Raw genomic sequence first — 22,938 nt, forward strand, 5'->3', positions numbered from 1 at the left:
GGATGTAGTCTGCAATACCAGTGTCAGTCTAGGTGATGGTGGGCACTGGGAACTTCTTCTGGATGAGCTGGGAGCAAGTCCTTAACATGACTCCAGTCTGAGAGTCCTTTGGGCTACCAAGGTCGTCTTAAATGGACACTGCCCTCTCCAGTGTGATAGTCTCAAAAGTCCTGATGCCGGATTGGGCTGAATGTGTGGGCGAGGCAGTGATGTAATCGTGTGGACAGGTCCAGGCACTACCCACTCCACAGCAGGACCAGGAGACACATGGGGCGTATCTATGGTGGCATCGGCAACTGGGGTAGATGGGTTGGGCAGCAGACAGAGCCTTCTGGCGCCCAACTTGTGCAGGCCACCGCACAGGCTTTGCTTTTATAGCTTCCAGATGACTTCTCTGGCCTTTGAAGTGGAGTAGTTTAGGATGCCTGCGGATGCCCCTGTGTTCAGTGAACAGCCCCTGCTCTCCATCCAGGGACCTGCTGTCTTCCTGTCCTCTAACTCATTCATCTTCCACACTTGGACAAGGAATCTTCTTGGATATCCAAGCTTTTCCAAGCTCCTAGTCTGTTTCTTTCCTTTTTTAAAAAAAACAATTTTATCGATCAAGGCAATTGACATACAATAAACTGCACAGATTTAAAGTGTACAATTTCATAAATTTTGACATATGTATTTACCCAGGGGAAATGGTTACCTCAGTCAAGATAATGAACATATCCTTCACCCTAAAAGTTTCATAGTGCCCCTTGGTAATCTCTCCTTTTTGTCCCCATTCCTAGACAGCTACCGTTACTATAGATTACATTTCTAGGATTTTATGTAAGTGGAATCATCTTTTTTTTGTCTTCACTTAGCATAATTATTTTGAGATGCATCCATGTTGTTGCGTGTATCCATAACTCATTGCTTTTTATTGATGAGTAGTAATCCATTGTATGGATGTATCATGATTTGTTAACCTGTTGAGGAATCGTTCCTCTTGTTTTGTTTTATAAAATCATAAAGTGTTAGAGCTGTAAGGGGTTTTACCAGATCACTTGATCTAAGAAAACCCTTGTACAGATTAGATAAGTGAAGCCAGAACACTGCTTAAGAATTTCCTTGGAGATTATTTAAAATTCAGATTTATACCTCTTCCTGACATTTGATTCCAATAGGCTGGACCCAGGATTCTGCACTTTCAACAATACCCTCTGGTGATTCTAATCCAGATATGTGGTCTACTATGTTTAATACGCTGAACTAAATGATTTAAATAATTTGCTCAAGGTCATAGAAGGTTAGGAGCAAAGGCTGGATTTAAGTCTGCAGTTTTTCATTTCTAAGTTCAGGGTCCCTTCCAGCACATCATGCTGACACCAAATAACATCCAACACATGGACGCTGATGCTGTCTGGCAGCGTGAATCACTTCACTTGCTAATGAGAGAATCCTGCAGCTCTGGGAGTCTGAGCTGCTCTCCTCTGTTTCCGGAAGAGGGCACTGATGATAAATCCTTTCTTTTATGCAAGTTCCTTTCTTTCTTTCTCTCTCTGTTTCGTTCTCTCTCTCTTTCTTTCTTTCTTCTTTTCTACCTTCCCTCCCTCCCTTTCTCTCTTCCTTGTTTCCTCCCTCCCTCTCTTTCTTTCTTTTTGTTTTTCTGGTCACCAAAGTTGCAAATACAAAAAGCAGTGAAGTGAGACAATCATGGTATGGGGAATTATTTTACTTTGATAAAAAGACAAAAAGAGAAATTTCTTGACTTCATTACATTTTCATATAACCTTACCCATAGGTGTTTTCACCTATTGGTTTCTGGTGTTTAATTTTGTGACTCTACTTTCTCTCAGTGACCGTCTTGAAACTGTAGAGGTACACAGGGCTGAGTAGAATATGCAAAGTCAAGGATGCTGAAAATTTAACCAAAGCTGAAGAAACTTTGACCTTTAGGAACAAAAACAACAAAAAATGTTATCCAAGTAATTTTATTCCTTACCTCTTTCTCTTGAGCGTGTTGGGAGTAAGCCATACAGCCTCAGTTGATATGTTTTTCTCTTAGGTTATGATAATTTCAGGGACCTTTGGGCTGCCTTTCTCCAAACTCTGAAAATTTGAACTCAGACAGGAAAACCTGAACCCTGACTTGATACCTGGTGGCTGAGAGTGTTGCTTCTGTTGCACAAAGCTAGCTAAGCAAAGATATTAAGATTGTGAAAAACCAAGCAATAACATATCAGTTGAAAGAAAAGGGGAGCATGGGTCCAACTCAACCTCTCAGAAAAATTTGATTCATCTTTGATAGTTTGGGCATTTTCCTAACAATACTTTCATGATGAATTGGATAATTCAAATATATTTGCTACTTTTGAAGCCCTAGAATGAAAGCCGGCCTTTTCCTCAGTCAATGAGATGAAATAAGAAAGGGCTTGGAGAACTCAAAAGCTTACTTGGGCGAAATTGTGAGAAGGCACACTGTGTTTCCAGGGACCCCAGACTGGCTTCCTCCTCTTCCAGAATCTCTTCCTGCCCTCTTCACCAGGTATGGGCATTTCAGTGTTTTCCTTATTAGACCCTTAGTGGGAGTTACATGGGGTCTTAAGTATCCTGTGCTATCTACATTCACATTTTAACTTTAACTGTGGGCATGAAGGGCTTTGTCTTGAGTCACAAGGCTTGGTAATGAGAAAGAAGATTGGTAATTAGATAGAAGTTCTAATCTGTGATCATCTATTCATCATTTGTGAGCCTGTAGGAAAGTCATTTAACCATTATGAGTCTGTTTCCTCATCTGTAAAATGGTAATGATGATCATAATCTGCACATTTGTGAGTGGCTGCAGTAATTAGAGATACTATGTATAAAGTGCCTGGTCCATAAACGGTGGTTAAAGGGATGTCAAGGAAACGAGTGTTAGGCATGCAGGAGATGGAAACTTTTGAACTTGGCTTTTCCTTTGGACAAGAGGACTTCCAGAACAAGTGAAACTGGATCACCAGAATGGAGAGTGATGGCCACCTACTCAATTAGGTTGGCTCTGTGTGGTGTGCCCCACCGCTGTGTGTCTACCTAATTTGTCTACATGTTCATTGTAATCATGGAGCCTGAGTCTTGGGAGCATTTGTAAGAGTCATAAAGCTAACTGGGTGAGTGTTAAATTGAGAAGGGACTCCAACATACTTGTAAGTTTAGCTATTTCAGTGTCACTGCATTTGACACACAATTATACAATACATGCATATACAGAGTGACAAATGATTCTGACAAGGAAATGAATCTTGTTACTTTATGGTCACACTTCTATGACAGTACAATTTTATTTTGCCAAAATGTATAACTGTGTTTATGCACATATACACACTCCGTCATGGCCTATTTCTATACCCAACCCAAAATAAACACAATAAAAACTGTCTCTTTACAATCCAGTTAGTTATTTCTTGCATGTGTTATGACAGAAGCATTCACTGGGATTTGTGTTCTTGGGTAATGAGGAGCTGTGATAGACAGTAACAGAAGAGGCTTCAAGTGGAAAGTTCCCCCAGATTTTCTCACTGCCTCCCTCCAAATTTGATATGCTATGATGTTTTTAGTCTTATTACTACAGTGTCTGGGTGGAGATGTTGAGAAAGAACAGATGAAGCACTAGAATCTAAAAATGAGTAAACAGCTGTCAAGAGAAATTCTGAAGAAGTGTCCTAAAGCTTGGAGGTTTTAAAGAGTTCATTCTTGGCATCATTGCCTATAATCAGTAATTAGTAACCCATTGAAATGGCATTTGTTAAATACCTACATTATAGGTAAAGACTATTGAAATTGCATTAAGCCAGTGGGAAAACATAGTGCAATATTCACTCTAGAATAGATTTCAGTCGCTGAGAGTAGGTAGTTTGCCTGAACCCAAGTGGTTCTTGGGAATCAATAACCTAATTAGCTCCAGGAGACAGATCTCCAGACTTAGCAGAGTGGTACAGTTGCTGGAACATCTGCCCACGGGCACCCACCTTAGTGGAGAGATCATTTTTTTGCAAGTATTAAAGCTCAGAAGAATTCAGAAAACAGCTTTCCAGGTGCTGAACAACTATTTATCAATATTACAGTTGGACTCATTACTGTTCCTGCCTTGAAGCTTTTGCTGAAGCCTCCTTCCAATCAGTCAGCTCAGGGTTTAATCTGGTTAATCCCACTGAGCACTGGAATCCTTTTTCTGCTATAGTTTTTCCTCAGTCCAAGGAGAAGGGACAAATGTTTAGCTTCACAAGAGGTTTGTGTTCTCCAGCACTGCAGCAATGGCAGACATATGTGGCAAAAAGGAAGCAAATTGTTTTTCTTTTTCGATGGATAGATGAGAAATGTTTGTAGTTTCTTAAACTCAGGTAAAGTTAAACCATGTGTGTTTCTGTTGCATGGCTTAACTGCTGGGTGTGTTAAAGAAGTTAGTTGATGATGACGATCAGGTATGGTGGCATTTTCCCATTTCCAGAAGTGCTCAGTTTGAGCAGATAGTGGGTACAAAGCATAGGGTTTGTAAGCCCAGGCCCCCATAAAACTCAGATTAGAAGGTTGTCTTTAGGGCTGGCCCAGTGGCGCAAGCAGTTAAGCGCGCGCGCTCCACTGTGGCGGCCCGGGGTTTGCGGGTTCGGATCCTGGGTGCACACCAATGCACTGCTTGGCAAGCCATTCTGTGGCGGTGTCCCATATAATGTGGAGGAAGATGGGCACGGATGTTAGCTCAGAGCCAGTCTTCCTCAGCAAAAAAAGAGGAGGATTGGCAGATGTTAGCACAGGGCTGATGTCCTCACAAAAAAAAAAAAAAAAAGAAGGTTGTCTTTGCCACTGCCTATCAACCTCCTTTCCTATCAATCAAAATATTTGTGGAAATTAATGGTGGTCTGAATTATGTCAGTGGCATGAGATAGAGGTAAAGGGATGGCTTCAAAGACATTAAAAAGGTAGTATCAAAAGGATTTGGTGACTGTATTAGCTTCCTAGGGCTGCCACCACAAACTTGGTGGCTTAAAACAACAGAAATTTATTCTCCCACAGATCTGGAGGCCAGAAGTCTGAAATCAAGGTGTTGGCAAGGGTGTGTTCCCTCCAGAGGCTTCAGGCAAGAATCCTTCCTTGCCTCTCAGCTTCTGGCGACGCCACACATTCCTTGGCTTCTGGCTGAACAACTCTAGCCTCTGACCTGTCTTCACATGGCCTTCTCCTCCTTCTCTATCTTCTGACTATGTCAAATCCCCTCCCGCCTTTCTCTTTCAAGGACACTTGTCATTGGATTTAGGGAACACCCAGATAATCTAGGATGATCTCATCTCAAAATCATTAACTTAATTATATCTACAAAGACCCCTTTTCCAAATAAGGCCACATTCACATGTTTGTGGTTAGGACATGGATATATCTCTGTGGAGGTCACCATTCAAGTCACTTACAGTGACCACCTGAATATGTTAGTTTGTTTGATTGAGAAGGTGCCGGTGAGGATGAATCCCAAGTCCCTGGTCTGGACAGATGGGAAGATCGTAGTTTGGCATATACCTAGAGAGGAAACAGAGGAGATGCTGTTTTTTTCATTTAGTTTTGGACACTGAGTTTAAGTGGGGGATAGAGAAAGTGGAAACTGGACATCACCATTTTGCCTCATATCATCACAGTCTTGAGATTTCCAGTAACGCATCAGTGTTATTCAATTAGCAGTCATGAAAACAGATAAAGGCTACAGCACTTCTGAGTTAGGTCTTAGATTATTCTATCACCTTTGCAAAACTTTACTTTAAAAATACTTCAGAATAAACAGTAAGATGTATGAATGAAATTAATTTTTCCTTTATATCCTACCAGCAGTGAGTTAGCATTTAAAGTATCCTGATCAGGAATCCACACCCCAGGAATGATTACCAAGCACTTTAAATATTTCTGTGGAAATCTGCACATGAGGATTTGCTAAGCAGCATAAGAAATAATTTTTCACTGATGAAATGAGTGTATTCAACTTATATGTAGACTCTCAAGTCCAACCACCTTTGCATGAAGACTTATGGGAATCTGGCAGGCCCAGCCACCCAGCCCAGCCACTCCAAAGTTCCCTTCGAGAAGCCCTCAAATGTAGACCTCATTTAGTCCCAGGTCCCACACTTCACAGAGCACCTTCTCCTGATCAGAATATGGCCTGTTCCCACCATTAGAACATCATGGCATCTGCCTTGGAGTGAACCTTTCATGCAAAGTGCCTGTTGGCCTGTCTGAGGATAGAGAGTGTGACTTCCCCAAACTTACCAGTTGTAGTTGACTGTTTTTGTGCCTACTTGTTAATAAATTTGAGTATTTCACAGAATTTGGCTTCAGATTGACTTCATCTTAGCCAACCGCTTGTTGAACAGGATGTGGGGAAGCTGAGGTAGACTTACCTACTTCTAATCCCCAGAGGCTATTGGTCAAAAGTTTTATTTACCAAAAGTCTCAGGCGGGCCGGCCCAGTGGTGTAGTGGTTAAGCTCGCATGTTCCACTTTGGTGGCCTGGGGTTTGCTGGTTCAGATCCTGGGCGTGGACCTCCTCACCATTCATCAAGCCATGCTGAGGCAGTGTCCTACATAGAAGAGCTACAACTCTACAACTATGACATACAACTATGTACTGTGGCTTTGGGGAGAAAAAAAAAGGAAAACAAAAGAGGAAGATTGGCAGCAGATGTTAGCGCAAGGCCAACCTTCCTCAAAAAAAAAGTCTCAGGTATTTGTTGAATGAACACATTAGCATGGGTAAATTTGCAACAGAATCGTTGGCCTTTGAGCCCAGATCCCTGCAAGGACAGTTGACAATACACTGCGGACCTGGGTAAAGAGATGGGCTGGCTGATTGCCTCATCCATAATCCGAAGACAATGGTCTGCCTGAAGTCAGGTGTTGTATAGTCACTGCATAAAACCTAGAACTCAATGATTTCTCTGATTCAAGAGATTGGATCCTCTGAGAGACAATCTCAGAATTAAAAGTGTACTAACAGTGGACTGCAGTGCTGTGTACACAGCAAGCTCAGGGTTTGATGAATATATATGTGTGTGTGTGTGTGTCTTGACTTGCATTTGCAAATAGAGAGAGTGGTGCGCCAGCTTCAGGGATTCTTTAGCCTTGCAAGATCTTCTATATGTACACACACACACACACACACACACACACACACCCCACGCCTGAATGAGAGGAGATAGCCTTTCTGGTGCTTTATAACTGATGCTTGAAAATTGGAGGACTAATAAACGATTGCTATTTGATATTTGCTTCTATAAATGCATAGTATTCTTGATGATTGAAGTAATAGTTATTACTAGAAAAATAATAGCTTTCAAAATTCCATTTATTAAACCTATGTGATTTGAAGGAGTTACAATAATACTGCATCAGTTTAGAAACTACAAAAGGGAACAGTTCTAGTAATTTAACAGTGCTGTTGGTTCTCTGTATCATAATGTCACCACTGGTCTATACTTCTGAAGGTGTGCATAACTGCAACAAATGGAAAGAATTTATTGAAGAGAGACCATGGAAGTATTATAAGCAAATGTATAGTAAGGGTAAAATTCTCTAAAACATTTTATGTTTCTAAGAGTAAAATTTGCATATGGAAGAGAAAATGGCTTTCATAAATGAGGGAAATGTGTCAGTTTTAGGGAAGACTGCAAGCAAAGAATGTGAAATACTAGCTCCCTACTTATAACTCTTAGCTAAATCTTATCTTCTCCCTATTTTTGGTGAAGGAATTAAAGAGTAGGCAGAAACAGGAGATGTGTTGAAACTTTTTATTGGAATTATCCTTCTAAAGAAATTTATGCAATAACTTAAGGGCAATCATTTGGACTTGACACTTCTCTTGAAGTAGAGCCAGCGAGTATCACATAGCTACCCAAGTCTCAGGTCTGAACAATGCAAGAGGCTCTTACTCTGATGGGAAGAGGAGGGGGAGGCAGACTCGGAAAAGAAAATCGGGAAAGAAAGAATACAAACCCAGTGGAAATCTCCATTTTTTCCTTATAATCATGGACTCATAGAATCTTAGCAGCAGAGGTTCCCTAGAGGTCACCTCATTCTGTCCCCTCAACCGCATTGCAGACAGTGGTCACCCTGGCCCACTTCCACTTAGGGCAGTCTTTACACCTCACACAGCCCTGATTGTTACAGTGCTTTCTCTCACGGTGAGTCCAGCTCCCTCCCTTTAGATTTGATGGGCCCTGCTTCTGTCCTCTGGAACACCTGGAATAACTCTTCTCCCTCTTCGGCCTGACAGTTTTCAAATATTCAAAGACAGCTGCCATCTCCCTTCCCTGTCTTAAAATGAATAAATAATCAGGGACAGTTAGACATGTCTGAGGTTTGGGATGGCAGGGCCATTCTAGGGTGTGTCACACCAGCCCTATGCAGATGTAGGGAAACAACCTGACAACCTATGGGGTTGTCCCTATATCTAGAAGGGTCCCTAAGATAGATTTATTTGTCCCCATCTCAGTTTCTTTGGTCAAAAGCCTTAAGAAAAAGAATTCTCATGCTATTTTGAATACTTTGTTCCTAAGTGAAAGCTGAAAAAAGTCTGGGCATCATGAATTGTGACATGATTTTTAAACTGCTATTTTCATTCATTATTAGCCCAATTTTATGTCTTGGTTTTATGCTGCAAAAAGAATGAATATAGTGTAAACAAAAGATTACCATGATGTTTTGGTAATGCTTAGACCAAATGATTATTATTATTTTTTTCTTCCCCAAAGCCCCAGTAGATAGTTGTATGTCATAGATGCACATTCTTTTAGTTGCTGTATGTGGGACGGGGCCTCAGCATGGCCAGAGAAGCGGTGCGTCGGTGCGCGCCCGGGATCCGAACCCAGGCCGCCAGCAGCGGAGCGCACGCACTTAATCGCTAAGCCACCGGGCTGGCCCGATTATTTTTTATTTACATTTTTTTCTTAAGAATCCCAGAGAGACAGCCTTACAGGGACTTGCAATTTGAATGTAAAATGGCAAGTATAGTAATCATCCACTCAGCATTCTTTTGGACATCTACTAGTGTTGTGTTGTCTGTAATTTACTTTAAAACACTTTAACTTAGACAATGATTTAGTTTCAGTAGTTGTACATCCAAGCGATGCTTAGTTACCATTTGAAGTGCCCTGATTAGGAATACACTATGGGAATGGATATCCAACATTGCAGAGACATGAGTCACAGGCCCACACCCCAGAGGAGCTGCTCCAGCTCTTTAGCTAGTTTCCTTCTTAATTTTTGATCAACACCAGAGATTTTTTAATGATTATATTACTAGAAATATGTTTGTGCTTATTAGAAATGATTTCTTTATTGATAAGATTAGTAAAGAAATGTGGATGTGCTGAAAGTATTGTACAGGAATTCCTGCTCTCTCATGCACAGGGTATAAGAAGCTCACAATCCCAATAACTGTAGCCTTCAGAAGGGCACTCCTGACTTCTGACTCTGACCTGGTAGGCTCCAATTTAGAAGATTTTGGTCATTTGACTCCTATTAAAAAGTTAGATAAATCTCGCCACTATAAATAAGCCTTTCGTTCAAGGAGCCATCAGAGCACCTGAAAGTGTAGAGATCTGGGACTTTGTTAAACTTAAAGAACAGTTTCTAGGACTGCTTTTGTGCCTCCTTGTCTGTATGTATGGCAGAATTCCATCTGAGACTTACACCGTATCATTCTACCCGGCAGTAAGGATATGGGAGAAAAGACCAATGGCCCTCACCCACCTCTAGTTGTTGAAGGTGTGTTAGATTGGATAGTTGTTCAAAAACATTCACTCTCTCCCCCAACCTCCCCCACCCCCAGGTAAAGAGTACACTTCCCCATGCTTTGACCTCGGGATGGGCATGGGACATGCTTTAGCTAATGTGCTATTAGTGTTCATGACAGAAGCAGGGGCCTCAATTGTGCTTGTGCAGGAGGCTGCCCTCTTGCATCTCTGCCAAGACCATGAGCAGGACATGTCCTAGGTGGTGCTATGGGATAAGGAAGCTGAGAAACACAGGGAGCAGACCTGGACCCAACCTGCAGCACAGAGTTCCCAGCCATCAGCAGAGCTGTGGCAGCGGACCCACAGAGAGACCTCCGTGTTTATTGTGGAAGGCCACTGAGACACTGTGGTGGTTGTTACATGGCAATTGTTGACTGGTATACGAGGCTATCAGTATTTACCCCCCTAAACCTAACAATCACGAATGTCCAAATCAGATTAGGTACTAGGCACTTTACAAATATTACTTCATTCAATTCTCATAACAAATCTGGAAGGTAGGCATTATTTTTCCTATTGTATAGATAAAGCAATCAAGGCTAAGAGAGATAAAACAACTTGGCCCAAATCACAGAGGAGGAACAGGACGAGAGTTACCTCCCAGAGTCCATCCTCTCCCACCACACTTCATGGCTCACTCTTACCGATTTGCTTAGATTGAACTGAACATTAACCAAAGCTGTATCTGTGCACACAGCAAGAGGGACAAAAACTGAACCCATGAACCAGTGAGGGTCATTCATGTGCACATTCATTCATTCAACACATGTTTAATAAGCACCTACTATGTGCCAGCACATTGCGATATGTCCTGGGGATTTAGTGAGACAGATGGAAGACATTGTCGCTGCCCCCACAGGGCTTACACTCTCATCTTATGATAGATGTGCTTGTTAAATACATGCTTCAAGTTTTGTTTGTGGTGTAAGGATTACAGCCTCATTTTACACTGTGTCTATAAACAGCGACCCTAGACAGAGGAAACTCCCTGTCTTTGTGCAACTTTTAACGTGGTGACCACTAACTAGTTGGAATGCAAGTAACAACTACTCTCAGAAATACATTCAGCTACTGAGGATAAACCTGAGTTGTTCCACAGAGCTCTCTCGTATATCATAGGTCAAAGAGTTTGAGAAGACAAAGTTGCTCCTACTGTTCTACAGGGAGAAAAAAAAAAAAGCCAGGGGATATTATAATTCTTGTAATAAACATTATTAAACCCAGATGATTTCTAAATTTTAGAATAAAAATAATTAATCTACTGAAAGAATGGTAAACCAGGAAAGATGAAAAATTATAATTAAAGAATGGGAGTGACATTTGGTATCAGAGGCACTCAGCAGACTATCTGAACAGTACACTAAACAAAGTGAATTATTTCTACTATAATAATGGTATTTACTATAATACAATGGCATACTAGAAATCTAATTGCAACCTGCCAAGGATTTAAAAAAACACAGTTATAATGTAAAAATACAAAAAGAATAGATATGATCTGTATTTTTAAAAGAACATGGTAATGCTACTATATGGTTCAATTTTCAGATATCAGGATTTAATACAATAAGAAAAGACGGAGAAAATGAAAATTGGGGAGACTTTTGAATAGGTGCTTTAAGAAGGAGATTTGCAACCGAATGGAAACAGGCTGATTTTGATTATACTTTAATATGAGATAAAGTAAAGATGGGGTAAATCCAGAGTAAAACATAATTATAAGTTTCTGCATAATCCCTGGCAAAAGTATTAAAGATTAGATTCCAGAATTGTGTTAGTAGCTCCACACAACTTTGAGCATTCACGGTTACTCACTGTACATTAAGCATTGTCAGAAAACAGATAAAAATGTATTCCTAGATGGAAATAATCATAAAGGTATTTAATGAGATATCTGGATTTAAAGGTTTGCCTTCCTCTTTCTGAAAAAGAAAAAAAAATAATAATTCTGCTCATAATAGAAAATAATCCATATAAACACCAGAGTAGGAGTAAGACAGAATGCTATGAATTCATTTCCAAGTAGAAACTACTTTTTCTATTAAGAAAGTATGAACACACCATGCTTTATACTGTCCCTTGATTTCTTTTCACAATATCTTTTGCATATGTTGATGAATTCCCACGGGAGCACATTCAGCTGGGAAGACTGATAATGAGTCACGGAGGTTAATTGACCAAAAATTCAGACGAGCAATGCCTAGCTCCACAATGGCTGAGAAAAATGGGCGTTATTCATCCTAACATAAAAATAACCCACAAACGTGAAGCGAAAAATCAACAGCCCTTAAATTAATGACAATCAGTAGATTTGCAGTATTACATACAGGTGAGAATAACAGCGTCATTATAGGCAAGTATCTGAGATATGGGAATATCTGATTATGAAGAGTCTGAGATTGACCAGGTCAGTGTTGATAGAACTGTTCATGAAATGTGGTACTATCTCTTCTATACTCTAAGAAACCAACAGCACGGTAATAAATCTGGTGATTTTGGTGCCTTTTTTGTCTGTCTACCTCCAATACAGAAGCAGGTAGACGTACACAAAATAAGCTTCTACTAGAAACTATGATGGGTGATAAACACCATCTGCCATAGCTAGGTCAAATGGACTTTTAAGGGTTGTATTTTGTAGGAATGGAGAGAGAGAGAGAGAGCATTAGAAGATATTCTTTTCAGAAATGGATGCAGACATTTTTGCAAGTGAAATGAAAAAAAAACAAAAACCTGAGGCAGTGTAGGTAGGGAAATATATGTAAAAGTGCATTCCTGCAGTGATATAGGAATTTCTCTGAAGATATTGTTTTAACCTTATCCATTTCAAGGTATTTTTCTGGAATATGTGATTAAATAATGATAATATTGACTTCTTATATTTTAAAAAGGATAAGGATATGTTATTTTATTATTTTGTTACTTTTTGAATTCATTATTAAAGATATTGACATTTGAAGTGGTTAGAGTACTAGAAGACTTAGATATGGCTATGAATTTATTATGTGTTAGAAAAATGTGTATTTTATTTCTGATTACAATGGTAATACATTGTGGGAAATTTGGATAATCAGAACCATAAAAAGAAGAAATTGAGGGGCTGGCCTGGTGGTGTAGTGGTTAAGTCCATGTGCTCTGCTTTGGCGGCCCACAAGTTCAGCTCTTGGGCTCAGAGCTATGCACTGCTTATCAAGCCATGCTGTGGCAGGTGTCCCACATATAAAGTAGAGGAAGATGGGCACGGATGTTAGCCCAGGGCCAATCTTCCTCACCAAAAAGAGGAGATGTTAGCTCAAGGCTAATCTTCCTCACCCAAAAAAGAAAAAAATAAAGAGATTGACAAATCTATAATCCTATTACACAGTTATAGGTGTTATCATTTTGGCATATTTCCTTCCAGTAATTTTACTGCTCTCTTTAAAAAAAATATACATATTATATGTACAAATTTGTGTTCTAGTTTTTCTAAATAACACATCAGAAATAATTTCCTATGTGATTAAAATTTTTAATGAAAATCATTTTTAATTGCTGTGTAATATTCCATGACATAAATGGGCTCTACCTTTAATTTTCTGTTTATTTATATATTTATTTTGGGGATGTTAAATGACCTCAGAACAAGTGTCTTTGAATTTCAGAATATTTTCTTAGCAAAGATCTTTAGAACTGGAATTACTGAGTCAAAGGCTAAATATTTTATATGATGCTATGGCAGACAGTGGCTAGCTATTTTCCAGACTTGTTTGATTTTCCTTCTGGGCACAGAGATAGAGTACATTTCTCAACCTCCTTTGCAGTTAGGTGTGGACTCATGAAGGAATTCCTTCCAAAGAATGTGGAAGAAGTGATGAAATGACGTACAGGGCTTCCAGGCGTGGCCCCTCATCACCTCTCACACAATGCTAAGGCCTCTCTCTTCCCTCATCTGCTGGCTGTATGTCATTGCAGGCTGAGCTTAGAAGGCTTTTGCTGAAGACAGCAGGGCATCTGCCAGGCTGTTTCTGAAAGATTGTGGAGCAGAATACCCTGAATTTCCACTGCCTCTACTTGATATTATGTGAGCGGGAAATAAAATTCTATTATGTTAAGCTACTGAAATTTGTGGGTTTATTCCTTTTAGTACTAGCACAATCTTAACTAACAGGAATATTGGCCTTGGAAATGAGGTACAACTCTCTAATAAAAACCTAAAATATGTGGCATCAGTATTGGGTGGTGAGGAAACTATGTCAGAGGATGGGAAGATGGAGACCCATGTAATACAGTGGTAAAATATGTGTTAAAGCTGCCACTGGAGATAGCTTGAAGGCAGATCAAGTACTCACTGAGCCTGTAGTTCTAGGGAAAGAGACTGGAAAACAGGATTTTGTGGTGTGTATTGGTTGTTACTGGTTTCAATTAGGAAGATATTAGAAGAAAAAAATGAGTCAACAAGTAGACAGATGATTTTCAAGCAGAAATAAAAACAAATACAGAGAGAAAAGAGATTTGGGGCATCAAAGAGTTGGAAAAGCTAGCTGTTTCTAGACCTCAAACAATAGGAGAAAAGATTGAAAATGTCTTTAAGTGATGGCCCTGTGACAAACACCAGATTAAGGGCATAGTCTTGGTTCCCAAGACTCTCGTACTCCTGTATGAACTCAAGGATGCTGGCATTAGGTTCTGTGCATGCGAGAGAGGCAGCATGAGGGTGAGGAAGCAAGGAAAGAAATCAAGATCAATAATTATGTTCAGGAAAGTATTTTGGGTGGGGTTCCTGGCATGTGGAACTGTATGGAAGTAAATGGATTAGAAGCCTACTAAGTAAAAACATATTGACAAAGAAATCATAAGCCTGGACTGAAAAAGCCTTTGACTGCTTGAGCCTTAAAATCATCCTTGGACCCCCAAACCTGCATGAGCAAGAAATGGGCTGAAAAAGCTGTCCGGTCCTCCTGGAGAAAGTCTCCACTCCCACTGCAAACATGACCAAGAAGAAGGACCAGGACAGACCTCCCAGAGGGCAAAACCAACAACCGTGGAGAAAAATGGACAGAGAGGCTTCTCACATAAAGCAGAATCAAGGTCTAGCCAAAGCATTTCTCCCCCCAGACGTAGGAGTCTTCAGACTTCTTGCCCAGCATGAGTGCTATAGACCAATGACTCCCGTGTCCAGAATCTTCTCTTTTTTGAATGGAAGGATTTTTTTTTTTTACAATTATCAAAAATCCTGTTTGGCAATAAAAAAGGAATGAAGTACTGATACATGCGACAAGATGGATGAACTTCAGAAACACTATGCAAAGTGAAAGAAGCCAGAACAAAAGACCATATATTGCATGATTCCATTTATATGATGTGTGGGAAAAAGGCACATTTATGGAGGCAGAAAGCAGATTAGTGGTTGCCTGGCACTGGGGTGGGAGTGAGGAATGATTACAAATGGGCGTGAAAGGCCTTTTGGGGTGCTGGAAATATTCTGAAGCTGAATCGTGGTGAGAGTTGCACACCTCTGTTAATTTACTAAAAAATAATTGAATTGTATACTCAAGCAAATTTTATGATTGTAAATTTATTTCAGTAAACCTTTTTTTTTTTTTGTGAGGAAGATCTGCCCTGAGCTAACATCGGCCAATCCTCCTCTTTTTTGTTTGTTTGTTTGTTTGTTTGTTTTGCTGAGGAAGACTGGCCCTGGGCTAACATCCATGCCCATCTTCCTCTACTTTACATGGGACGCCGCCACAGCATGGCTTGACAAGTGGTGCGACGGTGCGTGCCCAGGATCGGAACCAGCAAACCCTGGGCTGCCGCAGTGGAGTGCGCACACTTAACTACTTGCGCCACCGGGCCAGCCCCTCAGTAAACCTTTTTTTTGGTTTATTTAGATAACCTGCTGATGAACATGGAGGAAAACAATGCACGGTAAGAGTGAAATTTGTTGTAACCTTTTTGGAGACATTTACTAATACATATCAAAACTTCAAATGTTTGTATTCTCTTACCTAGCAATCCCACTCCTAGGAATTTATTCTAAGGAAATAATTGGATACATGCTACAAGGTTGTTTCTTGCAAAGTTGTTTACAATATTGAATAATTGAAATAACTTAAATGTCTGTCAATAGGGTATTGGTTGAATATATCAGGATATATCCAAACATTGAAATAGCCACTCTAGTGTGGTTTTTTTTTTTAGTAGCCCTCTTTTTTTAAAATTTTTATTTATTTATTTATTTTGTGTGTGTGTGTGTGAGGAAGATCAGCCCTGAGCTAACATCCATGCTAACCCTCCTCTTTTTGCTGAGGAAGACCGGCTGTGAGCTAACATCTATTGCCAATCCTCCTCCTTTTTTCCCCCCAAATCCCCAGTAGATAGTTGTATGTCATAGTTGCACATCCTTCTAGTTGCTGTATGTGGGAGGCGGCCTCAGCATGGCCGGAGAATCGACGCGTCGGTGCCGCGTCCGGGACCCGAACCGGGGCCGCCAGCGGCAGAGCACGAGCACTTAACCGCTAAGCCATGGGGCCGGCCTCTAGTGTGGTTTTGCCATGGAAATCTTAATGCGTTTATGTAGAAAACTATCCAACAACAACAGAAATGCAGTTAAAGGATGGTGGTTATGGTATGGACCCATTTACATTTACAAAACATGGGGGTGTAAGGCTAGAGGTTATAAACTTTTACTTTTCCTGAAATATGTGCATTCTTTTCAGCCACCATATATTTTTCAGAAAAATAGCAACAAAGACATACACACTTTGGAAATAAGCGCTTATGTTAAAGTAAAATAAAAATCAGATTAAAATTTCATGGCTTTATTTGATATGTTTGTATGAGTACATTAATTTGACTAAATTCAGGGATCCTCCCCTCCAGTTTGAAAATAATTAAATTTATGTGCATGTGTGTAACTCATTTGATGTTAAATCACCCATTTGACATACATTGTCTTATTTTAATTTCTTTGACATTGATGAAGTAAATCTTATAATTCACCTTCATTTAATTTTTCCTATGGGCTGATTTTAACTAATAGGTAATACCATAAGTAAAATCTGGTCTGTGTTCTGGAGGAGATTCAACTCTGTGATACAACATATAGGATCTTTTAACAAAATGAGCTAAAACAGTCAGATGTGGTTTGGAGTGAAGGTCACTCTTTCAGGTCTTATCCCTCATAATTACCTAAAGAAAATGGAAAAAAATGTTTAGAGGCTAGATTCCTACTGGGAAGTAAAAGTGGAAAGAATTTGTAAATTTCTTTTATATAAGAAAGTAAATATTTAAGGAATTTTTCCATCAAATAGCCCAGTAGAAATAAATGTGACTTGAATAGCTCTTTCTTACAGTATGTTACAAACATATTTGCTCAAGGGATTTAAGATATTTGTTGATAGATGCTTGCTAAAATCCAAAGTAAAGTATCTTTCTGTACATATATCAATCAAATCTAGGATAAAAAATGAGTAAATATATCAGATGATGTATCAGAGTTTTCTGAATAGATTAGAGCTGTGATTGGGGGCAGACGATGGAAAAAAATCATCCCCTTAAAAGGCAATCTTTGTCAGAGTTCCTCTGACATTAAGCAACAGGGGATAAGCTATGTGTTAGAAAGAAGAAGTGCCTTGCAGTTTATTTCAAAAAGGAGCAAAAATAGTATATTGGCAGGTATTTGAAGTTCCAGGTCATGTAGGTCTCGACAGAAAACTATGAATTTAAAGCAATAAAACCTGTATTGAGAGGTGACTGACAAATGAGTGATTAGACATAGTTTGGAACCAATAAATATTCATGACAATAAAAATAGCGTGTTTGTATTTGAGGAAGAGAGAAATACTTGGATATGAAGCACAGGACGTTAACTGCCTGAAAAGTAGAAAATTCTGGGGCTATTTGAGAAATAAAGCACTGAACTTTTATTTAACGTAAGAAACTATCATTTCTTTGAGTCTTTCTGTAAAAGAGAAAATTAAGGGCTTATCTTGCAATTTAATACGAAACTATTATAAATTTTTAAACCGACAGTATTTAGAACTGTAATAACCTTTTCAACAGGTTACCATTTTCCCCTAGCTTAAATACCTAATAGAAATGTCGTATCTTTTTTTTTTTTTTTGTGAGGAGATCAGCCCTGTGCTAACATCCGCCAATCCTCCTCTTTTTTTGCCGAGGAAGACGGCCCTGGGCTAACATCCGTGCCCATCCTCCTCCACTTTATATGGGACGCCGCCACAGCATGGCTTGCCAAAGCAGTGTGTCGGTGCGCGCCCGGGATCCGAACCAGCGAACCCCGGGCCGCCGCAGCGGAGCGCGGGCACCCAACCGCTTGCGCCACCGGGCCGGCCCCTTGAAATGTCATATCTTTTGACTGGACAATATGTGGTAGCATCATATTCTTATTCCTTTAGGCCAGATACAGGAGAAGCATTTGCTGGAGAGGGGACCCTCTGGCCCAGGGACAGCCAGAGGGTCGGGCATCTCCCAGTCAGTGTTACTGTTCCTTCTCCCTAACATTTACTGGCTCCCTTTCTTCACTGTTATTTTGGCCTCCCGGGCAGTGGCCACATTCCTTCAGGAGCCTCCGGAGAAGAATCTGTTTCCTTGCCTTTTTCAGCTTCTAGAGACCACCTGCATGCCTTGGCTTGTGGCCCCTTCTTCCATCTTCAAAGCCGGTAGTGTAGCACCTTTCAAAGCTCTGACTCTGATCCTCTCTTTCCATTGTCACATCTTCTCTTTTCCGATCCATGAGCCTCCCTCTTATAAGGATCTCTGTAAATATACTGAGCTCACCCAGATAATCCAGGATAATCACCCATCTCAAGATCCTTAACTTAATCATATCTGTAAAATCGTTTATGCCAGGTAAGATTCAAAGATTTTGGGGATGAGGATGTGACATCTTTGGGGGGCCGTTACTTAGCCACCACACATATCAAGACACAAAAGAAGACAGGGAACATTTTCTACGGGAGACCCTTGGAGACTAGACTGTAGTGGAAAGTTGAAAAGTAGCTGCTTGAGTTGATCCAAAAGGCAGTACATTTCAAATTGCAGTGTGCTTAAACATCACTCGGGGGTTACCAAAAATATATTGCTGAGCCCTGTCCCCAAAGATTCTGATTCAGTGGGTCTGTGGTTCAGCCTGGGAACCTGCATTGTACGTGCCAGCTCACATTCTCCCTTCACCAGCAGTGTTACTGGAGAGGGCTCAGTGGAGTTCACCCAGGACCACACCCGGAGGAGCCGAGGAGCAGGAGGTGGTGACCAGCACGGAACCTGAGACAGCCCTACAGCAGCATCATTATTAACTCCAGGGAAACATCAAAATTACTGGGGGGAGCTTTTAAAAGTACAGCTTTCCCGAGCTCCACTCCAGAATTGTGAATCCAGAGGTCTGGGGAGGGCTAAGGCCTGTGGTTTTGAAAAATCCTTCTGGGTGATTCTGTCTGAGGACCCTTGCCCCTTGCCCTCCATAGCATTCCTCAGTGTCCTTGGCAGTCTCATCTGATCCAGCTGTGGCCAGGGGAATCTCCTATTTTCCTGTCTTTAAAAAATGATTCTACCAGCTAATCTTCTTTTTCTTTGTGATTAAACTATGGATCATGTTAATTTTTTATTTTTATATTTGTTAATATTTTATTTTTTTCAGTGCCTGTCTCAGAGCCTGGCACACATGAAGCACTCAATAAATGTTTTTGGAATAAATCAGTGGTTCTTAGACTTTATTCTTCGTCAGAATCACCTGGAGGACTTGTTAAAACACAGATGGCTGAGCCTCACCCCCACAGGCCTGGATAGGGCCCAAGAACGTGCGTTTTGAACAAACTCCCAGGTACTGCTGGTGCTGCCAGACTGGGGACCACACTTTGAGATCACTGGAATAAATAGAGTTTGAATTGTTAAAGCTCTAATTCTTTTATTACAAAATGAAAAAAATTTTTTATGTGGTTGAGGGATTTAAAACTTTCCCCGGTTTTTGAATTGTCCTTACCTTTTTTCATCATTTCTACTTTTTCTCTTTAAAAATTTTATCCTCTAGAAATTGAAAAAGAAAATCATATTTCTCCAGTAATAGCTGTCCTATAATGTTTTATTCTTTATTTCTTCTCTATATGTGAATTCTGTAGAGACAAAGCAATTGAGAATATGTGGGGAGTTCCTATTGATAAAGGATGTTTTCAAACTCTTATCTTGAGCATTGTGGATGCAGAATTTAAGAGGAAGGTATCTCTTAACCTGAGGTTTTAGTTTGATTTGCGGTTTTGCTTGTTTGATTAGTTGGGTTTTTTTGGTCATACTTCTCAAAGTGAGTGAAAATGTAAAGGAAGAGACTCAATACACGTTATGAGGCCAGTCACCACTAGAAACACAGCACAATTAAGAAAGAGAAGTACTACTGAGGGATTTGTCCAATTTGCCTGAGACACGTCAGTGCATACTTTCTATTATAGAAATAAATATAAAAATTATGCAGTATATATTTTCAGGAAATTTTATTTCTTTGAAAAAATAGCTGACTTTTCCATCCATATTTATGCAGCTAGAGCTCATACATAGGGGATTGATACCCCTTATATGTACTTTTTCAACCTACAAAATCCTTCTTAGGATTTAAGGACAGCTTTCCTTATTCACACAAAATTATAATAGTCCACTTTCCTCACAAAATACTCCCTGAAGTTTGGATCAGCCTTGCAGACAGCCTTATGCCTTTGAATTTGAGTGTAGTAGCAGTTTCTGGTGGTGAAGTAATAAAAGATATTGATTTTATTTATTGTACTCCCACGAAAAGGCTGAATAACTAGATTGATGGGATGGAGGACTGCTAAAAATATTTTTATAGGGTTGGGAAATTTTAATCTTGTATACAGTGCTGAATTTGACTATGTTGCTGGGCTGAAAGGAGGCATCTGTAAACAAACTCTTGCAATGAACTACTCTTGCGTGGCTGTTAGTGGTCAACACATTTTTATTGAGTGCACACCATGTTTGCAGTCCCGTGTTAGATCATTTCCTACCTTGACAGTTTTTTTTTTTTGTCTTTTGCATTCTTTTAAAGGATATAAATTGGTTAAAAAATTGGTAAAAATAATTTTATTGTTACCCAAAATAGGTATACTCAAGTTAAAACATTTAAGATATGATTTGTCTACAATGAAAAGCACAGATCATAAAGGTACAATTAGATAGATTTTAACAAAGGCATCTACTCCTGTAATGCACACCCTTGTCAGTCAAGACATAGACATTTTCATCACCAAGAAAGTACCCTCAAATCCCTTCCCAACCAATGCCCCTCCCTCCCGAAAATAACCACAGATCCGGTTTCTATCGGATGCGCTCTCCTCTCTGACTTCTTTCACTCAAGAGAGTGCTTTTGAGAGTCACCCCTGTTCTATGTGTCAGGAGTTAGTTCCTTATATTGCTGAGTAGTATTCTGTTGTAGGAGGCACAGGCAAATTCCCTACGTTGCACTGAGGCTTCCCCAACGGAGGGAGGGTGCAGGCAAGATTGAGGGCTATCCTTTATTTCCTTCACTCCCCATTCGTGTAAGCCATTTTTTCCTTGAAGGGCAAACCTCTGACTTCCTTCATCAGTAACACTAGGGCCCTACTATTCGATCTGATCTTATTAGATCAGAATTTAAATACAGGGAAGAGGGCCTGGTATTGCTAGCAAACTCACTGTGGACTACTTAAGAACCTTAATGATCGACACTATTGCTTTAAGCAAATATTTTGCAAATATAAAGTGTTAAGGAAAGAGCTAGAAGAGTAACAAACAAAGTGGCCAGACTGCTCCCAGAAATTCCTGTTGATGGATTGAACGAAGCGGGTTTCCAAGATGACAACAGGCAGCAGACGGTGTGAGGCGACAGGAGCAGGAGTCCTGGGCCCCTCCTCCCCCCAGTTAAGTGGAGGAGAGAGAGAGACTCGGATGGAGCAAGTCACTTCACCTCCTTGTGCTGGAAAAGAGGGGTCTGGACAAAACAGAAGAGGAAAAGGAGAGAAGGGAAGAAAGTGAGACTGTTAGTTTGTGGTGTCCCAAAAGGGGAGAAAACAGATTTGGTTTACCTAAAGAACCAAAGCCCTTCCTCCTTTTCCCTGATCACTCTCCGCCCACCTGCTGCCTCCCCGAGGGCTGCCAACCTCACCTGTTTTCTCCTTGTTGTCGCCTCCCAGCAGAAATGTGAGTACAGCTTGAAATTAAAAGAGCAAGCCTATCAGTGCTTCTGAATCACTGGTTGAAAAACAGCCCAAAGAAATGGGATCTTTTCTCACATGTATGGCGAAAAGGCACTTAAAATGCCAACATGATAACAACAACATAAATAAGAGCAAAAAGCCCTGTGACGCACCGAGAAATATCAGGCTGGTGTCACATGCTGTCCAATGCAATGTTTTAGATGATCTAGGGGCTGAGAGGGGAGGATATACTTTTCATTTATACAATTTATTCTTGTAAAGTATCCAACTGCTACAGAACATTTCCACCGCTGTGGTAAGGTGTCTGGCGATCTCATCGCTGCAGTCGCTGCACAGATCAACACACGTCTCCTGTTTCATCTGTCTTGTTCAGTGCTGCTCAGGGCATATCTCCTCCGCTGCCACCATCACCCAAGAGCCCTGGAGGGCGGGACTCAGAGCATCTCCAGCTAGGTTGCATCAACAGGCTAAAGCATCTCCACCCTCCACTCACCTTGGGCCGTTCCCTCCTCTCTTCTTAGGGCTCAGGGGAAGGTAACTGAAGCCATTCTGACCATTGTCCTAGCCAGATCTTTCCTCTTCCTCAAGAGAAAAGCTTTTACCTATACTTAGGTCCATTGGGTGTTTTATTACACATCATTAGTGGAATATAGTCTAACAAAACTACAAAGAAATCTTCACCTTCAGTGGTCTTGTTAGTAGTAATATTGATATATTCTATTAAACTATATTATTTTGAAATTATTACATACGCTATACTTATAAATAAGTAATTATGTTACTGTTATGTTAGTGGTAATGTTAAGAACCATAATTTTCACTGTAGGAGAAAGGAGATACAAGTGTGAAATTAAAAATAAATTTAGATTACTTTTGATTAAATTTGAATTTGAACTATTTGGAAATTTTAATTTGATATATCAAATATTCAAATATATTTGAATTTGAGATATGAATATAAATTCATG

At 40.2% G+C, this 22,938-nt stretch overlaps 1 long non-coding RNA gene across 1 annotated transcript in view; it reads right to left on the reverse strand.

The window, feature by feature from the left end:
• Positions 1–20,873: 20,873 nt before the first annotated feature.
• The window catches only part of LOC147916329 (uncharacterized), a 74,905-nt gene continuing 72,840 nt past the window's right edge, over positions 20,874–22,938 (reverse strand). Inside the window, exon 4 of the long non-coding RNA XR_015553241.1 lies at positions 20,874–21,744. This is a non-coding gene — a long non-coding RNA (uncharacterized LOC147916329). The remainder of the gene's footprint in view (positions 21,745–22,938) is intronic.

Source organism: Ceratotherium simum, chromosome 9 (assembly GCF_057802395.1).
Source record: "Ceratotherium simum simum isolate JZ-2026a chromosome 9, ASM5780239v1, whole genome shotgun sequence".
Classification (NCBI taxonomy): Eukaryota; Metazoa; Chordata; class Mammalia; order Perissodactyla; family Rhinocerotidae; genus Ceratotherium; species Ceratotherium simum.